The sequence below is a fragment of the Triticum dicoccoides genome, chromosome 5B, assembly GCF_002162155.2.
Source record: "Triticum dicoccoides isolate Atlit2015 ecotype Zavitan chromosome 5B, WEW_v2.0, whole genome shotgun sequence".
NCBI classification, from domain to species: domain Eukaryota; kingdom Viridiplantae; phylum Streptophyta; class Magnoliopsida; order Poales; family Poaceae; genus Triticum; species Triticum dicoccoides.
The window spans coordinates 357,974,695-358,002,651 of record NC_041389.1 but is presented as its reverse complement, the minus strand read 5'-3'; positions in this window follow the sequence as shown (position 1 = coordinate 358,002,651).

The following is a 27,957-nucleotide window of genomic DNA, read 5'->3' as shown; positions in this document are numbered from 1 at the left end:
CACCTCAGAACCTTAACCATGTACGGATCCGACCTTCAAGGCCGGTGGGTGGCCTCCTCGGTCACAGAGGAGGATATTGCGAAGCTTAGGGAGGTCGGATATCTGACCGCCGACATCAAGCACATGCTTCCTGCTCCAGCGCAGGTTATCCCTACTCCCGAGCCCAACGAGAGTGTCATATTGGTTTCCCACTTCCTCCGTGGCTTGGGATTCACCCTTGATCCCTTTGTGAGAGGGCTCATGTTCTATTACGGGTTAGATTTTCATGATCTAGCTCCGGACTCTATCCTCCATATCTCGTCGTTCGTCGTTGTGTGTGAAGCTTTTCTCCATGTCACTCCACACTTCGGCTTATGGCTCAAGACCTTCAATGTGAAGCCAAAGATGATTGAGGGGCGACGCGCGGAGTGCGGAGGTGGTTTTACGTCACGGCTCCTAGAGGCACCAAGTGGGTGGCTGCCCCCGACTTTCGTCCGGGCCCTCCTTCTCAACTGGCGTCATGGACCAATGTAGGACGGGATTGGGGATCTGCTAGTTATGTACCAATACTGCAGAGCCGTATTCGGGAGCTTCTTGAGAGGGAAATTAGCCTTGTCAGCATAATTCAGGTAATGCTAATCCGACGGATGTTGCCATGCAAACGCCAGCCTCTCCGGATGTGGGAGTTCAATCCGGAAGGTCCGTGGACTATTCTGCACTTCTTCGCCCTGACGCTCGAAGGGATGTGTAAAATATTCTTCAGACCACAAGTAAGGTGTCCGGATACCACCGAAGATGCGGGCCTGAGCTGCAATCGCCCAGGTACCCAAGTAAGTAACCCACAAACCGAACACTTTGTCTATTTTTGTCATAGTCATTATTCTGGAAATCCTCCGTGGCCAGGAATGGCTCAGCAAGGCGGAGAGAATCAGGTGTCCGGCGCCACTTCCCGAAGTCTCACCAAGTCCCACCATAGCCAAGATGCTTGGTCGTGTGCTAAGAAAAATGCCCTTAGGGAAAGACGAAGGGAAGAACAGGGAAGCAGAACTTCACACATTGCGCATCCAAACCAGGGGAATTGCTACCTTCCCAAAGGAGGATAGTCGGGAAGGGGAATATAAGGCCTCCTCCCCTTGCAGGAAGAAGAGGGCCACCTCCGAAGACTTGGAGACGGAGGTGCCCAAACAGGGGAAGAAAGCTTCACCAGGGGGCCCTGCCCCGAAGGGCGTCCTCACCGTGTCATGCCCGCCAACGGGCTAGCCCTCAGCCGAGCTGTAAGTTAATCGTAAATACAAAGGTACTGCTTTTCTCCGAGAACAATAACCAGGATCCATTCTTTGCAGTCCGGCTAGCAGCTCTTCTCGACAGAGTTTGTCTTCAGGGGATTTCCTTCCGGAGATGATGGAGAGTGAGACCCCACCAACCTCTCTGCCTCATGAGGCGGGCGACCCCGAGGTGTCGTCACGGAGGAGTCCGGATCTTTCGAAGCCAGAAGCTAATCCTTCGGCCGCCCTGAGCCCGGAGCATTCGGCTCCCATGGGGGGCGATGAGAAGGGTCCGGCACAGTTCGGTGTCCGGCCGGACACACTGACGGGCCTTCTGGAGCGAGCTGCTCTCTCGGAGGAGCACTGTTCATTAATGAGCATGGTGCTCGAGAAGATTTCCTCCGCCACAAGCGGGTTGAATGAAGCCTTTACGAGCCTGCTCAGAGTCTTTGAGGTATGTAATGAAAAATACGTAATTTTTGGCTGTGACGCACGTGCTAGGTGTGCTCCATATGGATAGTAGCCCCTGAGACTCTGGTTGCCCACCCTAGGGGGAAAACGGAGGATCATATTGTGTATGTAATGATTGCGCTGTATTTATGCGCATGTGTCTAAGGATCCGGCAGCCGACCGGTCTATTGAAGTTACCGAACTAAGGAGGCAGATTGGAGCTATTGATGCCGACATCACACTGGTGAACGAGCGGCTTAACGAGTCACAAGGTATGTGCTCTGCTTTCCTTATTTTTTATAGGAAAAACTGAGAGGGGCATAATGCTAATGTTATATGCTTGGACTGCAGACGGTGCTGCTGCCGTGGAAGCCCTAAGTGCGGAACTTGCCCTGGCCAAGGAACAGGCTCGGACGAGCAATGCGGCTGCCTTAAAGGCGGCCGAAGAGTTGAGAGCCGAACAGGCTGCTCGTCGCCGGAGCGAAGACAGAATAGCCGAAATGGCTGTGGAGCTAGAAAACGCCGCCAACCGGTATGAGCTTCTTGAAAAAGAAAATCATGCAAATAAGGCTGACCTGAAGAAGGCCCTTGATGCGGCCAAGGAGACGCGTTCCGACTTTAGAGATGCGTGTGAGGAGCTTCGACAGGCCGGAGAAATCGCGGCTGGAAACCCCTATTTGTTGTGGATGAAGTTTTTAGATCCGAAGTACGCTCCTCTGGATCGACGCTGGAGTCCTGCAGACGCCTATGTGGATTTGTCGAAGAGTATGGCTGATGCAGCCAAGTTTTTTGAGGATCAAAAAGATGATGAAGTGGAAAAGTTGTTCTGGTCGCAGTTCAGCGCTCCAACGCGCAAATTGCCTTTGAGTGAGAAGATGGCTGCTGTGGCCGAGTTCCACAGGCTGTCCGGTCTTGCAATGCGGTCTGTACTAGACCATCTATGGCCGAAGGGGCTGAAGCCGGACAGTTATTTTGGTTTAGTGCAACAATTCCTTGGTGCCGTATCGCGGATCGATGCCATGAAGAGGTCGGCGTGCATAGAGGGTGCCCGGATGGCTCTTGCCCCGTGTTAAAGCATACTGGACAGATATGGATGCCACCGTCATTGCGACCCAGAATCCGGCGGGGGGCCAGGATCCGGCCGAGCACATCTTGGAGCAGGTAGCAGAAGGTGCTCGCTTAATAGAGGCTTAGTGCTCGAAGAATGTCATGTTCGAGTGACAAATCGTGTCATTGTAAAAACAATGTTATTTTTGACTATGAGGCTATATTTATACTTTTTGCCCGAAAGTATTATTGTGCCTCCTGTGCGGCCGTTTTTATGTATATGTGTAATATAAAAGTTAGCATTCGTTGGCTTCAGCCCCCACACATACAATGTGGGGGTGTTCGCAAAAAATATGCGTAATCACACTTGATCCAACGTCTTGGTCCATTAAGGAGGTGATCGCACGTCGAACTAGGCAACCGGACTATATAGCTGTAACACCTTCACTTAGCCATAGGAGTTTGACGGTGGGGCTACTATGTAGCCCCTGGTACCTTTGCGTGCATCCGAATACGGGCACGTGTGTACATGACCGGAAAATGGTCCTTCATTAATGCGGCGGAATCCTAAAGATCCTGATAAGTCTTCGAGTGGTTGAACAGTCTCTCGCTATATCATGACAGTCAGTTTTCGGCTTTCTCTACCGAGGTGCTCATCCGGAATAACCAGGGCACAATCGCAGTAGTTCTCCTTTGGCCGCCTTAGCCGATAAGAACGGAACATAAGGCGGCGAACCTAGGAGCCGGGCAAACCCAACATTTGACCACAGACATGATTCGGAGCTGATGCATATAAGGCCAAACTCGCGACGCCGAACACTCCCGAAGGTATTTGGACTTTATAACATATACTGAGCTGAGTAACACCCTTTATTATGAACCCTGTATTCCCAGGTACGTGCATTAGTCTGTCGTGGCGAAATGCCAATAACGGAAGTATCCCCTGTGGGTGTAGTACCCGTGGGATGTGTAAGCAACAAGAGACAATAAAGAAGGTTTACACAGGGGCTTAATCTAAAGAGAAATCTTTGAGCGGGGCCCTGCTGCACGTCTACGCCTTTGTCTCCGTTGTGCCGTGTCCTAGGAGGGTGTCGCACGAATGGTGTCTGTAAAAAGAAAAACTCAAGTAGAAGAGTATGACGTAAGCATGCGAAAAGTTGGCTATCACTAGTGAATAGTAAAAGTGTAAGATAGTGGCCTGTTAATAAGGCCATGCCGAAAATTGGGCTTTATTAATTATCTATAGCCCATGGTGTCCTCTATGGGGTTACATGTGTGGCGCCTAGATAAGGTTTATCTGGGCTGCCGGACTCGTCTAATCGTGTCTGTGGTCTTAACGACCAGTCATGTTTTCAGGTATTAGAGGCTGCTTAGAGTCCGGCGGCTTGAGCCATCGCGTACTCTTCCACGCGTAAGGAACGCTCTGTGTTTCCGTTAGCGGTGATGATGCCACATGGACTGGGCATCTTGTGTTTAAGGTAGGCATAGCGCGGTACTGCGTTGAAGCGGGCGAAGGCCGTTCTCCCAAGTAATGCATGATAGCCGCTTTGGAGGGGGGCGATGGTGAAGAGTAGTTCTTCGCTTCTGGAGTTTCCTGGGGAACCGAATGTTACCTCCAGTACGAGGGAGCCCCTGCAGTGGGCTTTGACGCCTGGTATCACCCCTTCAAAGGTGGTGTTATTGTGGTTGATTCTGGATGGGTCTATCCCCATCCCGCAGATAGTGTCCTGGTATATTAGATTAAGACTACTGCCGCCGTCCATGAGGACGTGAGATGGTATCCGTCGATTATTGGGTCGACCACCACGACAGCTGATCCTTCGTGCCGAATACTAGTCGGGTAGTCCCTGTGATCAAAAGTGATTGGGTAAGCCGACCAGTGGTTAAGTTTGGGTGCGACGGGCTCTATAGCGTATGCGTCTCTAAGCGCGCATTCGTACCTTCTCGTGGATATGTGAGTCGCGTGGATCATGTTTACTGTTTTTACCTCTGGCGGGAATTTTTTCTGTACCCTAGTGTTTGGCTGGCGAGGCTCATCCTCGTCTCCACTTGGTGTTTCCCTTCCCCTATATTCGGCATTTAATTTGCCGGCCTGCTTGAAGACCCAACATTCTCTATGAGTGTGGTTCGCAGGTTTGTCGGGGGTGCCATGAATTTGGCACAGTCTGTCTAGGACTTTGTTCAGGCCGGACGGTCTGTCTTTGCTGCCTTTAAATGGCTTCTTTTGTTGACTGGGTCGAGAGCCCCTGAATCCGGCGTTGACCGTTGTGCTGTCCGGACTTTCTTCCTTGTTTTGACGTTTGTTTTTATTGCGCCGTGGCTTCCCGTTGCCTTCCCTGATTTCGGATGTACTTGGGTCGCTGGTGCCTTTATGGGCCAACCAGCTATCTTCTCCTGCGCAAAATCGGGTCATAAGGTTTGTTAGGGCTGCCATTGTCCTCGGCTTTTCTTGGCCGAGGTGTTTGGCGAGCCATTCGTCCGAGATGCTGTGCTTGAAGGCCGCTAGGGCTTCGGCATCCGGACAATCAACAATTTGATTCTTCTTAGTGAGGAATCTGTTCCAAAGCTTGCGGGTGGACTCTCCAGGCTGTTGAATATGTGACTTAAATCATCCGCATCCGAAGGCCGGACATAGGTCCCTTGAAAATTGGCCCTAAAAGCATCCTCAAGTTCCTCCCAACTTCCAATTGAATTTTCAGGGAGGCTTTTCAACCAGTGTCGAGCTGGTCCCTTCAACTTGAGGGGAAGGGATTTGATGGCGTGGAGGTCGTCCCCATGAGCCATGTGGATATGCAGGATAAAATCCTCGATCCAGACCCCTGGGTCTATCGTTCTGTCGTATGCCTCTATGTTCACAGGTTTAAAACCCTGTGGAAATTCATGGTCCAGCACCTCTTCGGTGAAGCACAGGGGGTGAGCAGCCCCTCTGTATCTGGACGTGTTGTGGCATGCCGTCGGCTGTTGTTGTGTCCGGTGCTGATTCCGAACTGGTATCCGATCGGTATGATCGTTTTGGTGACCATAGTCCTGCGCTGGGGTGTGTCCTTTAGATCCATAGATGGACCTAGCCGCACCGGCTTTTTTTATCCAGGAGCTCACGTAAATCGTGTGCGGCGTCGGTAGCTACTCTATTGCGGTTACGAAGTGGTTTGTCCAGCCTCCTGGCCGTATTATTCTTTGGTGGAACGGCCTCATCGTCGAATTCTGGCAGCAGCTTGCGTTTTGGATAGCTCTTTGTGTGGCGATCATCGTCGTACTTTTCTTTAGTGTCTAGCATTTTATTCCATCTGCGATTGAGCGTTTCTTGTGCGGCGTTAAGCCGTTGCTTCTGCTTCTTTAGACTTCTCACAGTGGCCATAAGCCTTCTGTGGAGGTTATCTCGTTCCAAACGTGTTTCTGGGATGATGAGTGCATCATCGTCCGGACTGTGCTCTTGTCCCGGGGCGGTTTGATGAATTCGTCCCTCGGGATCATTGTGATCGGGCGTCTGCTCCGAGCTGTGTTCTGCGTGACCTGGCTCATCCTGCTCCATTGCTGGGTCCATATGGTCATTTGTTGCCTTTGGAGTTGACTGGGGTGTCAATCTTTCTAGCGCTGTTATCGCTATTTTTACTGTTGCTGGACTTGGAGCGGCGTCTGCGACGTCGTTTTGGCTTTTGCCCGGGGGTTTTGTCCTCCGGTTTGTTGCCATCGTCCTCCTTAGGCGTATCCACCATGTATATATCGTATGACGAGGTGGCAGTCCAGCGCCCCGTTGGTTCTGAATCATCTCTTGCGCTGACGTCCATACCGTCGGTATCATCGGAGTCGAAGTCAAGCATGTCTGATACATCATCGACAGTGGCTGTGAAGTGGGTGGTGGGTGGGCAACGGATTTCTTCGTCATCTTCTTCCCCCTTGAGCCGGACATAGTTCGGCTAGGAGTCTCCTAACAAAGAGAGAGACTTTAATGAGTTCGGCATGTCGCCAAAGGGTGAGCACTAGAAGATATCCGCAGCGGTGAACTCCATTACCAGAACCCAACCATATTCGGCGGGCTCGAGAGTGCGCGGACTGGAACCTACAGTCGGATACGAGTCCGGGGGTCCGGTGTCACAGGCTTCCTTGGAGGTGAGGCCTGTGTTCGGCTCTACCACCGATGAGTGTGCGGCCTCTGGGGCGGGGTCCATCCACCCGTCCTCGGGCAACGCATTTTGCTCCGGATTTAGGTCCGGGGCTCCTGCAGGGGCGATATCCCGAGCATTGTCCGACAGCAGGTCTAAGCCGTGCTCATCGTGACTGTCCAACGCTCCTGGCACAGGACCGAATCCGTTGAAGATCAAGTCTCCGCGGATATCGGCTGTGTAGTTTAAGTTTCCGAACCTGACCTGGTGTCCAGGGGCGTAGCTGTCGATCTGCTCCAGATGGCCAAGCGAATTGGCCCGCAGTGTGAAGCTGCCGAACACGAAGATCTGTCCGGGGAGAAAAGTCTCACCCTGGACCACGTTGTTGTTGATTGAAGGAGCAATCAAGCCTTGAAGCGACGACACAGAGGAACTCTCAATGAAAGCACCAATGTCGGTGTCAAAACCGGCGGATCTCGGGTAGGGGGTCCTGATCTGTGCGTCTAAGGCTAATGGTAATAGGAGGCAAGGGACACGATGTTTTACCCAGGTTCGGGCCCTCTCGATGGAGGTAAAACCCAACTTCCTGCTTGATTGATATTGATGATATGTGTATTACAAGAGTTGATCTACCACGAGATCATAGAGGCTAAACCCTAGAAGCTAGCCTATGATGATTATGATTCTATCTCTAAGGACTAAACCCTCCGGTTTATATAGACACCGGAGAGCGCTAGGGTTTACATGGAGTCGGTGATGACCCACAAGTATAGGGGATCTATCGTAGTCCTTTCGATAAGTAAGAGTGTCGAACCCAACGAGGAGCAAAAGGAATTGATAAGCGGTTTTCAGCAAGGTATTCTCTGCAAGGACTGAAATAAGTGGTAACAGATAGTTTTCCGATAAGATATATTGTAACGAGAAACAAGTAACAAAAGTAAATGAAGTGCAGCAAGGTGGCCCAATCCTTTTTGTAGCAAAGGAAAAGCCTAGACAAACTCTTATAATAGGAAAAGCGCTCCCGAGGACACATGGGAATATCGTCAAGCTAGTTTTCATCACGCTCATGTGATTCGCGTTCGGTACTTTGATAATTTGATATGTGGGTGGACCGGTGCTTGGGTGCTGTTCTTACTTGAACAAGCATCCCACTTATGATTAACCTCTATTGCAAGCATCCGCAACTACAACAAAAGTATTAAGGTAAACCTAACCATAGCATGAAACATATGGATCCAAATCAGCCCCTTACGAAGCAACGCATAAACTAGGGTTTAAGCTTCTATCACTCTAGCAAACCATCATCTACTTATTACTTCCCAATGCCTTCCTCTAGGCCCAAATAATGGTGAAGTGTTATGTAGTCAACGTTCACATAACATCACTAGAGGCTAGACAACATACATCTTATCAAAATATCAGACGAATACCAAATTCACATGACTACTAATAGCAAGACTTCTCCCTTGTCCTCAGGAACAAACGTAATTACTCACAAAGCATATTCATGTTCATAATCAGAGGGGTAATACTATGCATAAAGGATCTGGACATATGATCTTCTACCAAATAAACCAACTAGCATGAACTACAAGGAGTAATCAACACTACTAGCAATCTACTAGCACCAATCCCGGACTTGGAGACAAGAATTGGATACAAGAGATGAACTAGGGTTTGGAGATGAGATGGTGCCGGTGAAGATGTTGATGGAGATTGCCCTCTCCCGATGAGAGGAGCGTTGGTGATGACGATGGTGATGATATCCCCCTCCCGGAGGGAAGTGTCCCCGGCAGAACAGCTCTGCCGGAGCCCTAGATTGGTTCCGCCAAGGTTCCGCCTCGTGGCGGCGGAGTCTCGTCCCGAAAGGTTGCCTTCTATTTTTTTCTCATCGAAAGACTTCATATAGGAGAAGATGTGCGTCGGAGAGCCACCAGGGGGCCCACGAGGTAGGGGGCGCCCCCCACCCTCGTGACTAGGGTGTGGGCCCCCTGGCCTTCATCTTTGGCGACGATTTTTCTTTATTTATTTTAAGATATTCCGTGGAGTTTCAGGACTTTTGGAGTTGCGCAGAATAGGTCTTCAATATTTGCTCCTTTTCCAGCCCAGAATTCCAGCTGCCGGCATTCTCCCTCTTCATGTAAACCTTGTAAAATAAGAGAGAATAGCCATAAGTATTATGACATAACGTGAAATAACAACCCATAATGCAATAAATATTGATATAAAAGCATGATGCAAAATGGACGTATCAACTCCCCCAAGCTTAGACCTTGCTTGTCCTCAAGCGAAAAGCCGATAACAATAAATATGTCCTCATGTTTAGAGGTAGAGGCGTCGATAAAAATAAAATACGGACATGAAGGCATCATGATTATTTCCATAACAGCAACATATATAGATTTTGTCATATGATTACTTATGTTCAAGTGATGATCTTCTCACAATGCAAAAGTATGAATCAGAAACCTTATTGAGCACCAACAAATTATAACCTCAGTCATTGAAGCAATTGCAATTTATCATAACATCGGAAAGAGTCTATGTCAGAGCTTAAAAGCAAGTCCACATACTCAACTATCACTTAGTCCTTCATAATTGCTAACACTCACGCAATACTTATGGTTACGGAGTTTTAATTGGACACATAGAAAGATAGGGGCTTATAGTTTTGCCCCACAACCTTTTACCTCAGGGGTAATGTCAACAATAATAATTCATGCTCCCCTACATCCAATTAGATATATATATATATATATATATATATATATATATATATATATATATATATCATGTTCTTTCCAACATGCTGAGCTTGCCAAAGGATAAAATGAAAAAGAAAAGGTGAAGATCACCGTGACTCTTGCATAAGGTAGAGGATAATAATAAAAGATAGGCCCGTCGCAGAGGCAAGCAGAGGTTGTCATGCATGTTTAGGGTTGATGCACAAAATCTTAATGCAAAAGAACGTCACTTTATATTGCCCCTTGTGTGTGGACCTTTATTATGCAGTCCGTCGCTTTTATTACGTCCACAACAAGTTCGTACAAAGCTTATTTTCTCTGCACTAATAAGTCATGCATATTTAGAGAGCAATTTTTATTGCTTGCACCGATGACAACTTACTTGAAGGATCTTACTCAATCCATAGGTAGATATGGTGGACTCTCATGGCAAAACTGGTTTAAGGGTATTTGGAATCACAAGTAGTATTTCTACTTGGTGCTCAGAATTTGGCTAGCATGAGGGGGAAAGGCAAGCTCAACACGTTAGAGGATCCATGACAACATACTTTATCTCAGATGTAAGAAAACATAACTCATTATGTTGTCTTCCTTGTCCAACCTCAACTCTTTAGCATGTCATATTTTAATGAGTGCTCCCAATCATAAAAGATGTCAATGATAACATATCTATATGTGAAACCTCTCTTTCCTTATTACTCCCTATTAATTGCAACGATGACCAAAGCTATATTTGCCAACTCCCAACAACTTTTAATCATCATACTCTTTCTATCTGAAGTCATTACTTTCAATAAGATCAATATGAACTCTTTGATTCCTTTTATTCTTTTTCTTCTATTCACCCAAGATCATGGCAAAATAATCAAGCCCTTGACTCAACACTAATCTTTATTATATAACTCACGGACTCGATTACAAGAAGGATAATAAAGCAAAACTCAAAACTAGATCATGCCATGACTTTATTCTACCAAATGAAGATACTACTAAAAGGATCGAACTAAGAAAAATGATAAAGATAGGAGTTATGATGGTGATACGATACCAGGGCACCTCCCCCAAGCTTGGCAGTTGCCAAGGGGAGTGCCCATACCCATGTGATTATTTCTCCTTCTTTGTTGTTGGTGTAATATTCTTGGCGATGATTCCCCTCAAGATACGATTCTCCTCCTCGAGCTTATTGGCTTGCTGCTTGAGGTCCATTATTTCCTTGTGAAGCTTTCCTGTAACAGCTAAAGCTCCTTGCACCCAAGGGTGTTGCATAGCTGCGGGAGAACAAGAGACACTCCTCCTCATATTTTCATAGGAAAGCAATCTAACATTGGAAGGGATAACCGAGTTTGGAATATCTGAGCTCTGTAGTTCCCCCATTGTAAACCCAGCTCGGAGGCGAGAGGTGACTTCTTGATCTTCCATGGCATCTACTCTCATCAGGTCAGCCTCCATCTCTTCCTCTGTTGCTGGCCCAAAGTGGTTAGCATCGCTGTTTGCCCTTGGTTCCGGTGCCGTGTTAGATACCCGGCTCTCCCCGACTAACTCTTGAGAAGACATCTTGCTCTAATCTGCAGCAGCAACAGCTCAAAACAAAAACAGGGGATATTTGCATGATACGAGAGTCAAAAACTTCAAGAGAATATATAATGAATTTTTACCGACCAAAATACGCATCGTGCAAGGAAACGGAATCCGGAGGGCACACGAGGTGCTCACGAGGTAGGGGGCGCGCCCAGGGGGGTAGGGCGCGCCTCCACCCTCGTGAAGGCCTTGTGTCCTTCCCAGACTGCCACTTATTTTTCTAATTTTCTAAATATTCCAAAACGGAGAAATATTGCCTTAAAAATTGTTTTGGAGTCGGTTTACTTACCGTACCACATACCCATTCCTTTTCGGAGTCTGGAACGATCTGGAAAGTGTCCCTTATGTATTCCTCCGGGGTTACGGTTTCAATAATATTGGTTTCAACATTTATAGGATTACCTGAGATATAGTGTTTGATTCTTTGACCGTTTACCACCTTTGGATTTGTGCCTTCGAAGTTGTTGATTTTTATGGCACCGGAACGATAGACCTCCTCGATAACGTAGGGACCTTCTCATTTAGAGAGAAGTTTTCCCGCAAAAAATCTTAAACGATAGTTGTATAGCAATACATAATCACCTACATTAAACTCACGCTTTTGTATCCTTTTGTCATGCCATCTTTTAACTTTTTCTTTAAACAACTTTGCATTTTCATAAGCTTGGGTTCTCCATTCATCAAGTGAGCTAATATCAAATAACCTCTTCTCACCGGCAAGTTTGAAATCATAATTGAGCTCTTTAATAGCCCAATATGCCTTATGTTCTAGTTCGAGAGGTAAGTGACATGCTTTTCCATAAACCATTTTATACGGAGACATACCCGTAGGTTTCTTATATGTAGTTCTATAGGCCCATAATGCATCATCAAGTTTCTTGGACCAATTCTTCCTAGACCTATTGACAGTCTTTTGCAAAATTAATTTGAGCTCTCTATTGCTCAATTCTACTTGACCACTAGACTGCGGGTGATATGGAGATGCGATTCTATGATTAACACCATATTTAGCAAGCATTTTACGGAAAGCACCATGAATAAAGTGTGAACCACCATCAGTCATTAAGTATCTAGGGACTCCAAACCTCGGAAAAATAACTTCGTTAAGCATTTTAATAGAAGTGTTATGATCAGCACTACTAATTGGAATAACTTCTACCCACTTAGTAACGTAATCAACAACAAGTAAAATATGTGTATATACATTAGAGGCAGGAAAAGGTCCCATATATCAAAGCCCCAAACATCAAATGGTTCAATAACAAGTGAATAATTCATAGGCATTTCTTGACGTCTACTAATATTACCAATTCTTTGGCATTCATCGCAAGACAGAACAAACTTATGAGCATCCTTGAAGAGAGTAGGCCAATAAAAACCAGATTGCAATACCTTATGTGCAGTTCTATCTCCAGCATGGTGTCTTCCATAAGCCTCGGAGTGACACTTGCGTAGCATCTGTTCCTGTTCATGCTCAGGTACACAACGTCTAATAACACCATCTACTCCTTCTTTATAAAGATGTGGGTCATCCCAAAAGTAATGTCGCAGATCATAGAAAATCTTTTTCTTTTGTTGGTATGTGAAGCTAGGTGGTAGAAATTTAGCAACAAGATAATTAGCATAATCAACATACCATGTAGTGCTACGAGAAGTGCTTATGACATTTAATTGTTCATCAGGAAAGCTATCATCAATAGGTAGTGGGTCATCAAGAACATTCTCTAACCTAGACAAGTTGTCTGCAACGGGGTTCTCAACTCCTTTTCTATCAACAATATGCATGTGAAATTCTTGCAGCAAGAGAACCCATCTAATGAGTCTAGGTTTTGCATCTTTCTTTTCCATAAGATATTTAATAGCAACATGATCAGTGTGAATAGTTACTTTAGAATAAACAATATAGGGTCTGAATTTATCACAAGCAAATACAACTGCTAAAAGTTCCTTTTCGGTAGTAGCATAATTTCTTTGAGCATTATCTAGAGTCTTACTAGCATAATGGATAACATTTAATTTCTTATCAACTCTTTGCCCTAGAACAGCACCTACAGCATAATCACTAGCATCACACATAATTTCAAAGGGTAAATTCCAATTAGGTGGCTGAACAACAGGTGCAGAGACTAATGCTTTCTTAAGTATTTCAAATGCTTCTACACAATCATCATCAAAGACAAATGGTACATCTTTTTGTAATAAATTAGTCAGAGGCTGAGAAATTTTTGAGAAGTCCTTAATGAACCTCCTATAAAATCCGGCGTGACCAAGGAAACTTCTTATACCTTTGATGTCCTTGGGACATTACATCTTTTCAATAGCATCAACCTTGGCTTTATCAACTTAAATACCTCTTTCAGAAACTTTGTGCCCCAAGACAATACCTTCATTAACCATAAAGTGACACTTTTCCCAATTCAAGACAAGATTAGTTTCTTCACATCTCTGCAAAACTCGAGCAAGATTGCTCAAGCAATCATCAAAAGAGGAACCATAGAGGGAAAAGTCGTCCATGAAAACCTCACAAATCTTTTCACAAAAGTCAGAGAATATAGCCATCATGCATCTTTGAAAGGTACCAGGTGCATTACATAAACCAAAAGGCATACGTCTATAAGCAAAAGTACCAAAAGGGCATGTAAAAGTAGTCTTTGATTAATCTTTAGCCGACACAGGTATTTGGGAGAAACCAGAATAACCATCTAGAAAACAATAATGTGTATGTTTGCATAATCTTTCTAGCATTTGATCAATAAAAGGTAAGGGGTAATGATCTTTCTTAGTAGCCTTATTTAATTTGCGGAAATCAATTACCATCCTATAACCTGTGATAATTCTTTGCGGAATCAATTCATCTTTATCATTAGGGACAACAGTAATACCTCCCTTCTTAGGGACACAATGGACCGGACTTACCCACTAACTATCAGCAACGGGATAGATTATACCTGCCTCCAGAAGCTTGAGTATTTCTTTTCTTACCACTTCTTTCATTTTAGGATTCAAACGTCGTTGAGGATCACGAACTGGTTTGGCATCCGCTTCCAAATTTATTTTATGTTGACATAAAGTGGGACTGATGCCCTTAAGATCATCCAGAGTATATCCAATAGCGGCACGATGCTTCTTCAGAGTTTTCAATAATCTTTCTTCTTCATGCTCTGAAATGTTAGCACTAATAATGACAGGATATATTTTATTTTCATCAAGATAAGCATATTTAAGATTATCGGGCAGCGGTTTAAGCTCAAACACGGGATCACCCTTGGGTGGAGGAGGATCCCCTAGGATTTCAACAGGCAAATTGTGTTGCAGAATAGGTTCCTGTTTAAAGAATACTTCATCTATTTCCCTTCTTTCATTCATGAACATATCATTTTCATGGTCTAGCAAATAGTGTTCTAAAGGATCACTAGGAGGTACGGTAATAGAAGCAAGACCAATAATTTCATTCTTACTAGGCAATTCTTCCTCACGATGTTGTTTACTAAATTTAGAGAAATTAAACTCATGAACCATATCATCCAAGCCAACAGTAACAACATTCTTTTCGCAGTCTATCTTAGCATTAACAGTATTCAAGAAGGGTCTACCAAATATAATGGGACAAAAGCTATCTTGTGGAGAACCAAGAACAAGAAAATCAGCAGGATATTTGGTTTTTCCACACAAGACTTCGACATCTCTAACAATTCCCATTGCAGATATAGTATCTCTATTGGCAAGTTTAATTGTAACATCAATATCCCCTAACTCAGCAGGTGCAATATCATGCATAATTTCTTCATACAAGGTAATAGGTATAACACTAGCACTAGTACCCATATCACATAAGCCATGATAACAATGATCTCCTATTTTAACAGAAATAACAGGCACGCGTACCACAGGTCTATGTGTATCTCTAGCACAAGGTTTAGCAATTCTAGCAGTTTCACCACGGAATTGAATAACATGCCCATCAATATTATCAGACAAGAGATCTTTAACAATAGCAATATTGTGTTCTATTTTGACTTGCTCAGGAGGTGTATAAGTTTTAATATTGCTTTTACAAACAACAGTTGAAGCTTTAGCATGATCCTTCACTCTAACAGGGAAAGGTGGTTTCTCAACATAAGAAGTGGGAACAATAGGATCATTATAATTGACAGTCTTTTCTTCAACTTTAATAGGTGCAACTACTTTTACTTCTATGGGAGGATGATATTTAAACCACTTCTCCTTGGGGAGACCAACATAAGTAGCAAAAGATTCACAGAAAGAAGCTACTATCTCAGAGTCAAGTCCATATTTAGTGCTAAACTTACGGAAAATATCGGTATCCATAAAAGATTTAACACAATCAAACTTAGGTGTCATACCTGACTCCTTACCTTCGTCGAGGTCCCAATCTTCAGAGTTGAGTTTAATTCTATCCAATAAATTCCATTTAAATTCAATAGTCTTCATCATAAAAGAGCCAGCACAAGAAGTATCGAGCATGGTGCGATTGTTATCAGAAAGCTGAGCATAAAAACTTTGCATAATTACTTCTCTTGAGAGCTCATGATTGGAGCATGAATATAACATTGATTTAAGCCTCCCCCAAGCTTGAGCGATGCTTTCTCCTTCGTGAGGCCAAAAAAAATATATATAATTGCGATCACGATGAACAAGATGCATAGGTTAATACTTTTGATGAAATTCCAATTTCAATATTTTATAGTTCCATGATCTCATATCATCACATAGCCTGTACCATGTCAATGTGTCTCCCTTAAAAGATAAAGGGAAGGCCTTCTTATATAACAACATCATCGAGTATACCTGCAAGCTTAAATAGTCCACAAACTTCATCCACATAGCGTAGATGTTCATCAGGATGCTTTGTTCCATCTCCTGTAAAAGTGTTAGCTAGCAGTTTTTTCATCATACCCGAAGGAATCTCAAAAGGAGTTTCATTTTCAATAGGTTCAGTAGGTTGAGGAGCAACTCTTTGCTCTACTGGACGGGGTGAAGATACCCCGAACAAGCCCCTCAGACAATTTCTTTCCATAGTAACAAGTGACAGAAAATTTCAGCACACTATATAAATTTTTCCTTACCAAATTCCACCTACCAAAGGCGCTACACTCCCTGGCAACAGCGCCAGAAAAGAGTCTTGATGACCCACAAGTATAGGGGATCTATAGTAGTCCTTTTGATAAGTAAGAGTGTCGAACCCAACAAGGAGCAGAAGGAAATGATAAGCGGTTTTCAGTAAGGTATTCTCTACAAGTACTGAAATAAGTGGTAACAGATAGTTTTGTAATAAGACAAATTGTAACGAGAAACAAGTAACAAAAGTAAATAAAGTGCAGCAAGGTGGCCTAATCCTTTTTGTAGCAAAGGACAAGCCTGGACAAACTCTTATAATAGGAAAAGCGCTCCTGAGGACACATGGCAATATCGTCAAGCTAGTTTTCATCACGCTCATATGATTCGCATTCGGTACTTTGATAATTTGATATGTGGGTGGACCGGTGCTTGGGTGCTGTTCTTACTTGAACAAGCATCCAACTTATGATCAACCTCTATTGCAAGCATCCGCAACTACAACAAAAGTATTAAGGTAAACCTAACCATAACATGAAACATATGGATCCAAATCAGCCCCTTACGAAGCAACGCGTGAACTAGGGTTTAAGCTTCTGTCACTCTAGCAACCCATCATCTACTTATTACTTCCCAATGCCTTCCTCTAGGCCCAAATAATGGTGAAGTGTTATGTAGTCGACGTTCACATAACACCACTAGAGGCTAGACAACATACATCTTATCAAAATATCGAACAAATATCAAATTCACATGACTACTAATAGCAAGACTTCTCCTTGTCCTCAGGAACAAACGTAATTACTCACAAAGCATATTCATGTTCATAATCAGAGGGGTAATAATATGCATAAAGGATCTGAACATATGATCTTCCACCAAATAAACCAACTAGCATCAACTACAAGGAGTAATCAACACTACTAGCAACCTACTAGCACCAATCCCGGACTTGGAGACAAGAATTGGATACAAGAGATGAACTAGGGTTTGGAGATGAGATGGTGCTGGTGAAGATGTTGATGGAGATTGCCCTCTCCCGATGAGAGGAGCGTTGGTGATGACGATGGTGATGATTTCCCCCTCCCGGAGGGAAGTGTCCCCAGCAGAACAGCTCTGCCAGAGCCCTAGATTGGTTCCGCCAAGGTTCCGCCTCGTGGCGGCGGATTCTCGTCCCGAAAGGTTGCCTTCTATTTTTTCTCATCGAAAGACTTCATATAGGAGAAGATGGGCGTCGGAGAGCCACCTGGGGGCCCACGAGGTAGGGGGGCGCGCCCTAGGGGGGGCGCCCCCCACCCTCGTGAGCAGGGTGTGGGCCCCAGGCCTTCATCTTTGGCGATGATTTTTATTTATTTATTTTAAGATATTCCATGGAGTTTCAGGACTTTTGGAGTTGCGCAGAATAGGTCTTCAATATTTGCTCCTTTTCCAGCCCAGAATTCTAGCTGCCGGCATTCTCCCTCTTCATGTAAACCTTGTAAAATAAGAGAGAATAGCCATAAGTATTGTGACATAACGTGAAATAACAACCCATAATGCAATAAATATTGACGTAAAAGCATGATGCAAAATGGACATATCAGTCGGTTACTAAGAAGGAAATATAATATCCGGATTGCCAAGCTTGTCTTCCACGCAAAGGAGAGTCCCATCCGGACACGGGACGAAGTCTTGAGTCTTTTATCTTCGCGGTCCAACAGTCCGGCCAAAGTATATAGTCCGGCTGTCCGGATACCCCCTAATCCAGGACTCCCTCACCCGTCGCGGAGGGCCCTGAGCTCCTGGCAGTCGTTGGTGTTGTGGCTGTGAACGTTGTGGAAGACGCAGAACGATCGGTTGCTCTTGGATGACTCAGGGTGGTTGCAGCCGTGCTTCGTCTCTGGTTCGGCCGCAAGCATGGCCGGCCCCTTGCACTTCACGTCCTTGGTCTTGGTCTTCTTGTCTTCTGGATCAGCATCGGGGAGCTCGAGGAGGGAGAGGCGCCCCTCCTCAGTCGCGCACTTGTTCGCCATGTTGAACATCTCCAGAGCTGTACAGAGATCCTCATGGATGGCGATCTCCTCCTTCATCTTAACATTGCGGATGCCATCTGTTAACGCTGAAATGATGGCCTCGTCCGACACCTTGGGGATCTTGAGCCGAACATTGTTGAAGCGCTGGATATACTTCTGCAGGGTCTCTCTAGGTTGCTGCTTGATGCGACGCAGGTCACCCGCGGCCGGTGGACAGTCGCGAGTGCCCTGGAAGTTGGCGATGAAGCGGCCGTGCATCTCCTCCTAGGAAGAAATCGACCCCTCGGGTAGATTCAGGAGCCAAGAACGTGCGCCATCCTTGAGGGCCATCGGGAACCAGTTCGCCATGTTCTTCTCATTGCCGCTGGCCGCCTCGATGCTCAGCTCGTAGAGCCGCAGGAACTCAGCGGGGTCAGCGGTGCCGTTTTAGTGCGGAGGCAGGTCAGGCTTGAACTTGCTCGGCCAGACGACGTTGCAGATCTCCGGAGTGAACGCGTGGCATCCTGCCGTGGCCACTGGAGGTCTTAGAGGGGGTGGAAACTGGTCCTGGTGCACGCACACCGCCACCTCCTGCGACGGTACACGGGCGTGGTGCTGGAAGTATGCGTGCTTCTCCTTGGGGACGCTGCACCACCTAGCAGCTCACGTCCTCCCGAGTCGGTGCAGGGCGAGGCAGGTCGCGCCGTGGCGCCACACGCCTTGGCTCGACGATGGCGCCTGGGGCCGGAGGTGGTGGAGGAGCCTCGTGCGCCACGTCGCCAGCCGCAGGTGGCTGCTGAGGAAGCGAGCGAGCCGGCTCGGCAGAGCCCCCGTGCGCAACGCTGACGAGCTCAGTGATCCGCTTGAGCCACTCCTCGTAGAGGTCACCAACCGGGTGGTAGTGAAGGAGCTCCCACGCCATGAGAAGAGCGGCCTGCGCGTCCGCTTGTCTATGACGCATGTGGAATGACAAAGCTGCTGGGGTCAGTGACGGAGTAGCGGTGCGCCCGTCGCGACACACCGACGGGTGCAGCGATGAAGCCTTCTGCTCGTGGCCGACAGGGCCCGTGGCGGGGTTGGCCACCGGAGACGGAGCGCGACAAGCACAACCATCACCCGCTGGAGCTATCTGAGCGACGCGGGCGGTGACTGCGGCCCGACGCTCGGTGCGAGCTCGGCATGCGTCGGCGATGGAGGTGTCGGAGTGGCGGTGGATCGATCGACGGAAGAGAAGATCTGACGCACCCCTACCTGGTGTGCCAAATTTCGGATTAAGGGATCCGCAAACCCTTGAGAGGTTCGAACTCTGGGGTGCATGCGAAGATCTCAACCTACCCAGCTTGCCTACTCGCGATCCTCCTAAGCCTAGCGCGACAAGCTCAGAGAGACAAAGAGACACAACAGTTTATCCTGGTTCGGGCCACCTTGCGGTGTAATACCCTACTCCAGTGTTTTTGGTGGATTGCCTCAGAGGGCTCAGGATGAACTAGTAAAAAATGGATGAACCGGCCTCAGGAGGTGAGGTGTTCTTGAGCTCAAGGGAGCTGGTGTGGTGTGTTTTGGGCTAGTTCGACCTGTCTTGCCCTCTATATGGTGGTGGCTAGTCCTATTTATAGTGGCCTTGGTCCTCTTCCCAAATGTTGGCGGGAAGGGATCCCACAATGGCCGGATTTGAAAGGGAACAAGTAGTACAACTTATCGTGACAAAAGTAGTCTCCTGTGAAAAGCCTCTGGTCGTGACGCCGTAGTGGGCTCGTCGATGACCTCTGTCCTGCCGTCCTGGCGGTCTTGGTCTCGTTGCACCATAATGGAAACCTTTGGCTGATTCCTCGGGACTCCGCGCCTGTGGCTTGCCTCCTTTGCACCGAAGAGGAAACCTGTGCTCTGCGCCCGCCTGGCCTTGGTAGTCATGGCTCACGTCAGCCGAGCCTCGTGAGGTGAACCTTGCATAGAACTCTCCGCCCCTCGGTAGCCAGCCTGGGGAGGCCGATCCCCTCAGGGGTCTTGGCGTCATCCGCCTCGCAAGGCTTGGCCCCTCGCAAGGGTCTTGAGCTGTTGATGCTGAAGCTTGGCCGTACCAGGCCATCGATGGAGCCACGTGGTGGGCCGCAGGCAGGCAGGGCTAGATACCCCCATATCCAGGACGACGATAGGTACTACTAGGTGTCCTTCAACTGAAGGGTTCATGTCAGACACAGACATGCACTTCATTAGGTTAACTTGACAAGGCTATCAAAACGGTTTTGGGCCTTGTGGCAAAGAAGGTTGGGAGCTGGGGTATGAGATACATTCCCTACCGATAGGAGTTGTATAGAGATGCGATTAGCAAGGAGTTGCTTACCAGATAGGCATGTTGTCTAGAAGTGATGCTAAAGCTCACTAGTCGCATGTGCTAGTCGGATCCTGAATCACTGAGAGTTTGCGGAGGGATGCCGACTTTAGTGGGAGTATTTCTATTTAAGGCTATAATTACTCTACATAAACACACTGCTTAGTGATTGCAAATTTTCTATTGTAGATCAGGGGCACCACCTGCTCAACCCAACTTTGCGTTGAAATCAATTCTAGAAAAGGATAAACTGAATGGAACAAACTTTACCACCTGGTATAGAAATTTGAGAATTGTTCTCAAGTATGATAAAAAGGAACATGCTCTAGAGGATCCACTTCCAAAGGAACCTGCCGATAATGCTAATGCCACAACCAAGAATGCCTACCAGAAATCCATTGATGAATCAAATGAGATCAGCTGCCTCATGCTGGCTTGTATGGAGCCTGATTTGCAACAACATTTGTAAGATGTTGGGGCTTTTGATATGATCGAGAGTCTCAAGAGCATGTTGTAGGTACAGGCTAGGACCGAGAGGTTCAACGTCTAGCGATCCTTGATGGATTGCAAGCTGAAGTAAGGTGATCCACTAAGCCTGCATGTGATCAAGATGATTAGATACGTGCAAGCTTTGGATCGATTGGGCTTCTCTCTCTTGGATGAGTTGGCTACTGATGCAGTTCTGGGTTCTCTTCCATCTAGCTATGGGACGTTCATCTAAAACTATCATATGCATGGCATGGATAAGAAGCTCACTTAATTGCATGAGATGCTCAAGGTGGCAGAGTAGGATATTAAGAAAGCACGCATCAAGTGTTGATGGTGCAGAAATCGGCTAAGTTCAAGAAGAGTTGGTCCAAGAAAAAGGCTAAGGCCAAGGGCATGAAGATGGTAACCTCTACCGCTGTGCCGAAGTTAGGACCGGACTCAAAGACCATTTGCTATCACTGCAAGGAAACTGGTCACTGGAAGAGGAACTATAGCAAGTGGCTTGCAGAGCATGGCAAGAAGGCCGGGAATGCTGCTTCAGGCAAAGGTACACTTGTTGCATATGTTATAGAGATTTACCTTGCAGACATACCTAGTAGCTCTTGGGTATTTGGTACCGGATCAGTTGTTCACATTTGCAACTCGATGCAGGGGATGGTAAGAACTAGGCGTGTGGCACAAGGGGAGATTGACATCAGGGTCAGCAACAAAGCAAGAGTTTCTGTGTTGGAGGTCGGCACGATGCAACTCCAGCTTCCTTCTAGACTTATCTTGGAATTGAATAATTGTTATTACATTCCTGCACTTAGTCGGAACATTATTTCTGCCTCATGTTTGATGATTCAGGGTTATGAATTCAATTTAAAGGACAATGGTTGTTCATTTTATTTGAATGGTATGTTCCACGGCTATGCACCCATAGTTGATGGGCTACTTATATTGAATCTGGAACAGGAACCGGTCTACAACGTGAATGTCAAGAGGCATAAGCCTAATGAGATAAATCTGACATACTTCTGGCATTGCCGGCTTGGACACATTAGGCTGAAACGCATGAAGAAGCTCCATGATGATGGGCCCCTAACTTCACCCAACTTCGGGTCGTTCGATACATGTCAATCATGCTTGTTCGGCAAGATGACTAAGTGTCCTTTCGCAAAAAGTTGTGAGATGGCGCCTGAGCTATTGGAGCTTATACACAGTGATGTGTGTGGCCCAATGAGCACAACCGCCAGAGGTGGCTATCAGTACTTCGTGACTTTTATCGACTACTTGAGTAGATATGGATATATCTATTTGATGAGGCACAAGTCAGAAACTTTTGAAAAATTAAAAGAGTTTTAGAATGAGGTTGAGAATTAGCTTGGCAAGACTATAAAGCTTCTACGATCAGATTGTGGAGGTGAGTACATGAGCCAGGAGCTTGATGATCATCTGAAAAGCCGAGGTATAGTACCTCAACTCAGCCCTCCGGGTACGCCACAGAGAAACGGCGTGTCAGAACGGAGGAATAGGACCTTGTTGAACATGGTCCGATCTATGATGAGCAAATCAGATTTACCCTTGTCATTCTGGGGATATGCTCTAGAAACTGCAACTTTCACACTTAAGAGGGTACCATCAAAATCCGTAGACAAGACACCACATGAGATGTGGACCAGGAAGAGTCCCAGTTTGTCTTTTCTAAAGATTTGGGGTTGTGAAGCATTTGTCAAGCGACTTATGTCAGACGAGCTTACACCCAAGTCGGATAAATGCATATTCGTGGGATATCTGAGGGAAACCTTGGGATATAGCTTCTACAACCATGAAGAGAACAAAGTGTTTGTTGCTCGGAACAGGGTTTTCCTTGAGAAAGAGTTTCTCAGTCAGGAGGCCAGTGGGAGGACGGTTTGACTCAAAGAAATTCGAGGACCACTCGGGGATGGCTCGGCTGGTAATGAGATCATACCAGAGTTAGTCAGGGAACCCGTAGTGGAAGTGGCGCCGGAACCACGGAGGTCAGAAAGATTGTGTAGAGTGGATGATGTATTGTTCCTAGAAAGCGACGAGCCGGCCATGTATGCGGAAGCGATGGTGATCCCAGATTTCGAAGCATGGCAGGAGGCCATGAGATCCGAGTTAAAGTCTATGAATGAGAATCAGGTCTGGGACTTGGTTGATCTGCCGCCTGGCATAACTGCCATTGGTTGCAAATGGGTCTTTAAGAAGAAAACTGATGTGGATGGAAATGTTCATATCCACAAAGCTCGGCTTGTCGCTAAGGGTTATGGACAAGTTCAAGGAATTGACTACGATGAGACTTACTCACTGGTAGTGATGCTGAAGTCGGCGAGGATCATACTATCTATAGCTGCATATTTTGATTACGAGATATGGCAGATGGATGTCAAGACGGCTTTCCTTCACGGAAATTTAACTGAGGATGTGTATATGATAGAGCCCGAGGATTTTGTCGATCTGACTAGCGCTAGTAAGGTATGCAAGCTCAAGAGATCCATTTATGGGTTGAGGCAAGCATCTCGGAGCTAGAATATTCGTTTTAATGAGGTCGTCATTGGTCTCGGTTTCATCAAAAGCGAAGAGGACGCTTGTTTATACAAGAAGTTAAGTGGGAGCTCGATAGTGTTTCTGATCTTGTATGTGGATGACATATTGTTGATCAGGAACAATGTTTTGATGCTTAACTCAGTCAAGGAGTCATTGAATGGCAAGTTTTCGTTGAAGGACCTTGGTGAGGCAGTGTATATTTTAGGCATTAAGATCTATAGAGATAGATCGAGGAGGCTACTCGGCTTTAGCGAGAGCACGTACATAGATAAAGTGTTGAAGTGGTTCAACATGAGTGAGGTGAAGAAAGGTTTCTTGCCACTCTCACATGGTATAAGGCTAAGCAAGACTCAGAATCCTTCGACATCTGATGAGCGAAGCAGGATGAGTAGGATTCCGTATGCCTTGGTGATACGTCTCCAACACATCTATAATTTTTGATTGTTCCATGCTATTATATTATCTGTTTTGGATGTTTAATGGGCTTTACAATACACTTTTATATTATTTTTGGGACTAACCTATTAACCGAAGGCCCAACCCAAATTGCTGTTTTTTGCCTATTTCAGTGTTTCGCAGAAAAGGAATATCAAACGGAGTCCAAACGGAATGAAACCTTCGGGGGAGTTATTATTGGAACAAACGCAATCCAGTAGAATTGGAGTAGACGTCAGGGAAGCAACGAGGTCTCCACGAGGGTCCAGGGCGGGCCCTACCCCCTGCGCCCCCACCCTCGTGGGCCCCTCGTGGATCTCCAGACCGACTTCTTTCGCCTATATATACTCATATACACTGAAAACACTGAGGAGCACAAAAGATCGGGAGTTCCGTCGCCGCAAGCCTCTGTAGCCACCAAAAACCAATCGGGACCCTGTTCCGGCACCCTGCCGGAGAGGGGATCCCTCACCGGTGGCCATCTTCATCATCCCGACGCTCTCCATGACGAGGAGGGAGTAGTTCACCCTCGGGGCTGAGGGTATGTACCAGTAGCTATGTGTTTGATCTCTCTCTCTCTCTCTCTCGTGTTCTTGATATGGCATGATCTTGATGTATCGCGGGCTTTGCTATTATAGTTGGATCTTATGATGTTTCTCCCCCTCTACTCTCTTGTAATGGATTGAGTTTTCCCTTTGAAGTTATCTTATCAGATTGAGTCTTTAAGGATTTGAGAACACTTGATGTATGTCTTGCATGTGCTTATCTGTGGTGACAATGGGATATTCACGTGATCTACTTGATGTATGTTTTGGTGATCAACTTGCGGGTTCAGTGACCTTGTGAACTTATGCATAGGGGTTGGCACACGTTTTCGTCTTGACTCTTCGGTAGAAACTTTGGGGCTTTCTTTGAAGTACTTTGTGTTGTTTGAATAGATGATTCTGAGATTGTGTGATGCATATCATATAATCATGACATTGGAGTATCTAGGTGACATTATGGTTTTGGTTGATTTGTGTCTTAAGGTGTTATTCTAGTACGAACTCTATGATAGATCGATCAGAAGGGATAACTTTGAGGTGGTTTCGTACCATAGAATAATCTCTTCGTTTGTTCTCCTCTATTAGTGACTTTGGAGTGACTCTTTGTTGCATGTTGAGGGATAGTTATATGATCTAGTTATGTTATTATTGTTGAGAGAACTTGCACTAGTGAAAGTATGAACCTTAGGCCTTGTTTCCTAGCATTGCAATACCATTTGTGCTCACTTTTATCATTAGTTACCTTGCTGTTTTTATAATTTAAGATTACAAAAACCTTTATCTACCATCCATATTGCACTTGTATCACCATCTCTTCGCCAAACTAGTGTACCTATACAATTTACCGTTGTATTGGGTGTGTTGGGGACACAAGAGACTCTTTGTTATTTGGTTGCAGGGTTGGTTGAGAGAGACCATCTTCATCCTACGCCTCCCATGGATTGATAAACCTTAGGTCATCCACTTGAGGGAAATATGCTACTGTCCTACAAACCTCTGCACTTGGAGGCCCAACAACATCTACAAGAAGAAGGTTGTGTAGTAGCCATCAAGCTCTTTTCTGGCGCCGTTGCCGGGGAGGTGAATGCTTGAAGGTATATATTTAGATCTTGCAATAGAATCTTTTTGTTTCTTGTTTTATCACTAGTTTAGTCTATAAAAGAAAATTACAAAAAATGGAATTGAGGGTGCCTCATATGCTTCATCTTTTTAATGTCTTCCGTGAAAATAAGGATTCCAAAAATTGTGCTCAAGTACTAGAAGAAGAATTACATAGAATGCTTGGCATAAAATATGTGAATGATGAGCATGATTGCAATGTTGTTAGTATGAGTTCTTTGAATACCCATGATGCTAATGATATGCAAAGCCACAAGCTTGGGGATGCTATGTTTGATGAATATGATATTTTTTGTCCCCCAAGTTTTGATGAGAAAATTTATTATGATGAAAGCATGCCTCCTATTTATGATGATTATTGTGATGATACGTATGCCATAAAGAATAGACATAACCATGAAACTTTTCATCATGATTTTAATTTTCAATTGGATTATACTTCACATGATAGTTATTTCTTTGAGTTTGCTCCCACTACTATTCATGAGAAGAAGTTTGCTTATGTGGAGAGTAGTTAAATTTATATGCTTGTGCATCATGAAAATAATGCTTTATGTGATGGTTATATTGTTGAATTCATTCATGATCCTACTCAAAATTATTATGAGGGAGGAACATATGCTTGTAGGAATTGCAATAATATCAAGTTTCCTCTCTATGTGTTGAAAATCTTGAAGCTATGCTTGTTTTACCTTCCTATGCTAGTTGATTCTTGTTCTCATAAGTTGTTTGCTCACAAAATCCCTATGCATAGGAAGTGGGTTAGACTTAAATGTGCTAGTCATATTCTTCATGATGCTCTCTTTATGTTTCAATCCTTATCTTTTATGTGAGCATCATTGAAATCATCATGCCTAGCTAGGGGCGTTAAACTTTAGCGCTTGTTGGGAGGCAACCCAATTTTATTTTTGTTCTTTGCTTTTTGCTACTGTTTAGTAGTAAATAATTCATCTATCCTGTGTTTAGATGTGGTTTTATGTTTTAATTAGTGTTTGTTCCAAGTAGGACCTTTGGGAAGACTTGGGTGAAGTCTATGCGATCTTGCTGTAAAAAACAGAAACTTTTGCGCTCACGAGATTAGCTTCCATTTTTTACTGGAGAGTACTTTTAGGTTGATTCTTTTTGAAGATGATTAATAGACAAATTACTCAGGTCCACCAATTTATTTCAGAATTTTTGGAGTTAAATAAGTATTCGAATGATACATATTACTACATACTATTCTGTTTTTGACAGATTCTGTTTTCTATGTGTTGTTTGCTTATTTTGATGAATCTATGAGTAGTATCGGAGGGTATGAACCATAGAGAAGTTGGAATAAAGTAGATATTACACCAATATGAATTTAGAATGACTTCACAACAGTAACTAAGTGGTGGTTTTATTTTCTTATACTAACGGTGCTTACGAGTTTTCTGTTGAGTTTTGTATTGTGAAGTTTTCAAGTTTTGGGTAAAGATTTGATGGACTATGGAATAAGGAGTGGAAAGAGCCTAATATTGGGGATGCCCAAGGCACCACAAGTTAATATTCAAGGACAACCAAGATCCTAAGCTTGGGGATGCCCCGGATGGCATCCCCTCTTTCGTCTTCATTCATCGGTAACCTTACTTGGAGCTATATTTTTATTCACCACATGATATGTGTTTTGCTTGGATCGTCATTTTATTTTGTTTTGTTTTGCTTGCTATTTGAATAAAATACCAAGATCTGAAATTCTTAATATTAGAGAGTCTTCACATAGTTGCATAATTATTCAACTACTCATTGATCTTCACTTATATCTTTTGGAGTAGTTTGTCGTTTGCTCTAGTGCTTCACTTATATCCTTTTAGAGCACGACATTGGTTTTATTTTGAAGAAATTGATGAACTCTCATGCTTCACTTATATTATTTTGAGAGTCTTTTAGAATATCATGCTAATTTGCTTTGGTTATGAATTTAGTCCTAATATGATGGGCATCCAAGAGTATAATAAAAAATTTCATATAAAGTGCATTGAATACTATGCGAAGTTTGATTCCTTATGGTTGTTTTGAGATATGAAGATGGTGATATTAGAGTCATGCTAGTGGAGTAGTTGTGAATTTGGGAGATACTTGTGTTAAAGTTTGTGATTCCTGTAGCATGCACGTATGGTGAACCGTTATGTGATGAAGTCGGAGCATGATTTATTTTTTGATTGTATTCCTTATGAGTGGCGGTCGGGGACGAGCAATGGTCTCTTCCTACCAAAACCCTAAGAGCATGCGCATA